This window comes from Gavia stellata, chromosome 3, assembly GCF_030936135.1.
Source record: "Gavia stellata isolate bGavSte3 chromosome 3, bGavSte3.hap2, whole genome shotgun sequence".
NCBI classification, from domain to species: Eukaryota; Metazoa; Chordata; class Aves; order Gaviiformes; family Gaviidae; genus Gavia; species Gavia stellata.
Window position 1 is genome coordinate 15,394,676 of NC_082596.1, and position 6,000 is coordinate 15,400,675.

The window sequence follows — 6,000 nt, forward strand, 5'->3', positions numbered from 1 at the left end:
AGATTATATAGGTTTATAATTATTTAGTTACTCATTTTTTTCTTCTTTCTCAGTTCAAACTCTGCTGCACCCTTTCCAGAGCCAGAGCCAAACAGCTTTTTTTAGCACTATCTTCAGCAGTTTGCAAAAGAAACCCCAACGAACCAGGAGACAGCTACCTGCCCTAGAAGATTTATGAGCTCATACAGCAAAAAGGGAAGGCAAGGGTGCGAGGAAGATGAGAGAGAGGGAAACACAATGAACAAGGAAGGATCCACAGGAAACCAGAGAAAGCCTGGAGACCTCCTTCCTACCCCATAGGTATGTGATAATATGTGCATAGTCTAAAACAGGTATTCCAGACTTTTTTTTTTTTTTTGCTGTCTTGTTGAACACCATCAGTGGTGACAGTGGCTGCTCACTGCTTCAAAGGGGCTGACTTGCTGCTCTCAGAGCTCCTGGCCTTGGTCACTGCCTGAACCCTGCTACCAAATGTGTCTCAAGACATCTGCCCTGCTCAGTGAGCTCTATCTTATCTCCTGAGTTGCTTCCCTGATGTTTGGGGACGCACAGTGTTCTGTAATGTGTATCGTAACGTTGGTTTCATGTCTGCGTGGGTGTCTTTCTGGCAAGAAAAAGAAAGTTTTGAACCTCATTCTCCCACCTTCCTAGTTATTGTCTGCCAGACTGTTTGCTAGTGAAGGGGAGGGAGGGTGATGGTGGTGGCACATTTTCTGCTTGACAGCCTAACAAAACCAAAGGAAAAAAACCCCTTCACTCAGCCCATACTCAGAAAGCTGTTTGGTTTGGGTTTTTTTAACCTGCTGATGAATTAGACTTTTTACAACTTCAAGTTTTGTGTAATGAAGAAAGATAAAAAAATGAAGGTATTTTTCTGCTCAATTCTGATTATTGCTAGTACCTCTGGAGCTTTTGACCTATGATTTGGAAACTGGAAGGCTGGATTCCAGTCCCCATTTCATATGCATGTCTCTGAATTGTGGATACTTGCTTAGGTATACAATGTGGTGTCATTATGGCTGGGTTTTAGTTTAACAGTAGTTTAACATATTAAGTACAGCACTAGCACAGAGTGGATAAAAGGACTGGGATGACTTCTACCATTTGGAGTAATTCACATCCCTTGGAACTACTGCTGAGCCACCCCTCGCAAAGAAAAAATTGAGCTACAAGGCTTATAAAAAGATTCCTGAACATTAATTATTTTGCCATTGATGGGAACTGTTGGAACCTCTGAATTTTGAGCATTTTTCCCCAAGGCAGGATTCCTCCAAACTTTTAAGTTTTTGTTTGTCTCATCCCCACATAGGAAGTGGCACCTGCTTGGGTGCTTTTTGCTTTTTGATCTACCTGCTCTCTGGCTACAGCAATGGAAGTATAGACATAGAAGAAAGACTCATAAATCAGCACAGTATTTCTCATCACCAAAAAATGGTACATGGTTTTGTTTAACGTGTGGGCTTTTATGACAACATTCAATAGAATTTATGAGTTTAGAAGTAACATGAAATCAGTTCCAAGGACAGTGTTAGACTATGTCCAACACTGTCAGTAAAACATTATGTAGCATTGTCATTTCTCCAAGCGTTTTGGAGATTCCAACTTTATTATGGGATTCACAGTAATTTTCAGTCTAAGGGACAGGAAATTGCCACAATCTGATAGGTGCTTGCAGTTTGGTCAGCATGTGCTGGGAGGAAATGGTAGAACCTGGCAGGTTTTTGTCCTACACTGTGCTGGTGAGGTCTTACCCCTTGAGCCACAACCAGCCAGAAGCAGCTAAGAATAAACCTGAACTTGTGAGGAGCTGGGTTAATGGCAAGAGATTGCCTCTAATACTAACTGGTCCTTGGCTTTATAGGACAGAAGAGATTTGCCATGCAAAGCATCCACAGTGCTGCATCACAGATCAGATGTTTTCTTTCCAAAGGCCAATGACCTAATCAAAAGAATAGGGACTATGCAAAGGGCAGGCAGAGCTTGAATGCCCAACCCATCATTAATAAATCTCCAGTTGCTCTTCTTCTTCTTTTCTTGTGCAATATATGTCCTGATCCCTTGGCAACAAAAATGACTTCACACAGTGGGGGAGGCTGTTTGGCTGATCTCGGGGGTTATTCCAGCTTCATGCAGTTGACACAGTCCATCAGCTGTTGAATCTGTGCAGAGGCTCCAGCCATGCTGTTGCATTCACATTTCTGGTTTTGGATTCGTGCCCTTCTTGCCTGCAGTCAGTGCATGCGCATGATTGCTTGGCTGCCCACCCTAGTACCCATGCAGTAGGATTGCACAGTGCCTGCTCACAGAGGTGGGAAGCCAATTTCACAAGGATACAGATGAGCACTGGAAGTAGATGTAGACTGTCATCCTGCTCGATGCTGTCTATGCCAGTTCCGCAGCTGGAACTGGCCTCTTTTCAATGGTAACTTTCTTGTTTTAAATTTCTAGGCTTAATCGATCTGGAAATGAATTACTGCCTGTTAGCACTAGGAAGAGATTCACAGACAGCACATGTTTTCCTTTAAGGAGGATTTGTGGCAGGGAATGAGTCAGTAACTGGGAGTCTTTCCCTGTGTGTGGATGCCAGTGTGTCCTCAGTGCCGACTCCCTCAGATGTGATGACCGTACCCACTGTCATGCTATGCTATACGGACAGGCACATGTTCAGTGAATGTCTCTCCATGCTGTGGTGGGGAGGGTGATGGAGACAGAAACTGAATGCTGAGCTGCCTTTTTTCAAGGAGACGATGGACAAGAGCTGAGATTTATTGACTAGAGCCCCTAAACATCATGGCAAAGGCATGATGGCTTTATACCTCCAAAGATTTGCAGCAACCAGCACTTAGGAATTGAGCGATCTTAAAAAGAAAGCAAGGATGAGAAAATGAGAAGTTATGTTTTATCTGTTACTCTAATTACATGGGATTAGAACCAGACTAGAAACATCTGCTGCTTTGATTTTGCTGCTTCTGGTATTCCTCAGCCCTTTCCTCCTAAGTGGAACATTTCAAGTGAGCAGGATCTGGCCTGAAGAAATCCATAAAGCTGTATTCATTACTTAGGTTTTCTGTTTGTGCTGATTTAAAGATTTGGCCGTTTTGATTTTCTTTGGATTAGCTGAGCTCAAGGGAACTCTCTGAAGGAATGTGCCATTGGTTTTCTGTTGGTGTTTTTTTATGTGATGCAATGCATTAAAACTTTCATGCAGGCAGTCATTAATTGTCAAAACCAAAAATACCCCTAAACTCCTGTCTACAATTATCCATACTGTGCTATATTTGGGACACATTATGGTTTCTGTCATTAAGAAGGCCTCCTTGTAATGCCCCATCATGGATAAAACATAGCCACAAAAATGATGCATATGGACAAAATATAAAGTGAAATTATGGGTTTCTATACTGAAGTGGAACTACTGATGATGCATATGCCAGACATGAGTGACACACCGAACAAAACTGTTAGTAAACAGAGGGAAAACTATAAATATGCTTAAGACGAGACATCACGCATTGTTTCAAGTGACAAACTTTGTACTAAAAGAAAGAAAAAAGATCACAAATCTAGACAGACAGCACTGCTAAAAGTTATATAGCTGCATGATTCATTCCCCAAAGAAATCAATGTCAGGATGACATTTTTCTTCAGGCAATACTGCTCGTAATTTGGGTAAACTTTCTCTGCCCTATAAAAACAAACCATCAAACCAAAAGGTAACCACTGAAACAGCTACCACTCAACCAAAAAAAATAGTATTTTAAACAGAGCACAACATAAAACTGCATGAGTCAATCTACCGTAAACTTTCAGCAAATAGGATGTGTCATAGAGATCAACTTTGGTGTTTCCAAAGAGCATAGGCTTATACAGCACGCTTTTTAGAAACAGACTTTGCTCCAAATAGTAATACCCTACTTTCAATAAACCCTGACTGGCTGCAACTAGTTATTTCTCCTGATACAGACAGCCAAAATAACTGGCTCGTAAACAGAAGCCTATGGAGCTAGATTAATTACAGGGATTACATACAGTATTCAGAGCTCTTAAAACCAGAAGGGATCATTACGATGATCCCGGCTGGCCTCCTACGTAACATAAGCCTTGGAATTTCACTGAATGATTCCTGCTCACAGCTGCTGGTAGTGATGGGAAGATGTATCATCTCTGTTTAACTACTTCAAGTGAGTGAAGACACAACAACGACCCCGTTCCAGTGGGCAGTTACCCTCGTCTTGTAACCTGCTGGATCTTCTGTATTGCATATTTAGTAAAGTATATTTAATATGTGTGCCTGTTTAAATAAACCATTGAATTTGAAGTATTTATAACTTTCTATCATTTTTAGGCCCAAATGCCAAATAGTTCTACATCCTATATCCTAAAAGCTGATTTATGATATGGTGCATTGCAGTTAGCGAGTGTCTTTCATCCTGAAGTGTGACACTTCTTACTGGTGAATTTTTTTTTGGCACACAGCAATACATGTTTCTTGGTTTGCTTTCCATTAGATAAGAGTCCTGAGGTCCCCTGTTTTTAGCTTGTTGCAGTATATAGTGTTCTTGACAAAAAATCCACGGCTAATTAAGTTGGAGTCTTTAGTCTTACCACTGTCTTTCATGTAGGGAGGTGGCTGAGATGTTGCCTGGCTGTCCTTAGTGACCTTGATTGTTCTCTTTTGATGCTCCTTAATGTCTCTCTTGAGAAAAAACTGAGTTCAGATATTTGCAACAAAACCTCAACACTTTGCCTGAATAACCTTTTAGATGAGACAGCCAATTTGCCTGATAAAGCAAAGAGTCATCTCTCCATTATGCATGGGAAGACGATTTGGTTTGCAGATCAACCAGTGCAGTGGTTACAGAGAGAGCTAAGACTATCCTGTGTGAGTCAGTTTGGGCCCAGCAAAACTAAGGAGTTTAGGCACAATGCCACAATATTGCTTATGCAGTTCCTAAGAACAGTTCAGATCCAGAAGGAGTTGTGGCTGTATTTTTCCTTTGGCTGTGGTATCTCTTAACTCTGGAGAGTTGATTCTAATAGATTTCTGCAAAGCGTTTGACTTTGTACCTATATGCGGGGGAAACAAATTCCACCATGAATAAGAAAGCCAGGTAGCTCTTTGAGTCCCACCTTGTTATACTGGAGAGGCATGTGACAAGAGTTTGGGAAGGATGCATGATGCAATTGGGAAAGAGATGGGAGCAACAGAGAATATCCCAAGCTACCTTTCTGTGGAAAGGAGGAAATAGGGTAAAGAGAAAAATATAGGGAAGCTACAGAACTGGAATGAGCATCTCCAGTGGGTCTTTGAATGCAAATGAATGAAAAAGCATGACTCCAAGGAAGCAGTTTTGCAGGTGAATATTCAGAAGGACAATGAAACAGTAAAGATCTGTGATGGAGAAATAGAAAAACTCGCATTAACTTCCCTGAGTTTTGTACCAAATCCTTTATGAGTTATATAGTGTGGAAAATCGAGTGTTTAAATATGAAGAGCCCAGTCCACCTCTTCACTAGGTTCACTTCAACAGAATGACATAAACTCACAATGGGAACAGGCATATGTAGAAGAACATAAGAATGGGCATATCAAAGGTCCTTCCATTCCAAGTGATTGTTTTTCACTTACTTTGGAAAGCAGAAAAAATAAAGGGGGAATTCACATGACAAACAATATGATAGTGAGACTTAAGCAGAAAGGTTTCTATTGAAGACAATTCTCTGTTTTTGCCCAGCAATCCAATTTTGTGTCCATGAGTGCTTTCATTTTGGCATGGCTCATCAATCTGTATTAAGTTTGGTTCAGAAGTTTCTGAGGTTTGCAAAAAGAAGAAATCGCAATGAAGGGTTGTTACATTTCATGTTGATGAACAGCTTATCTATTAACAACATCCCAACGAGGAAGCAAGGTATAATTTATTCCACCACTGCTGGAGCAAGGCTACATACTTTCAGTGAATCATGCTGGAGAGCAGTAAAATGGGCCATCATTCTCAGTAT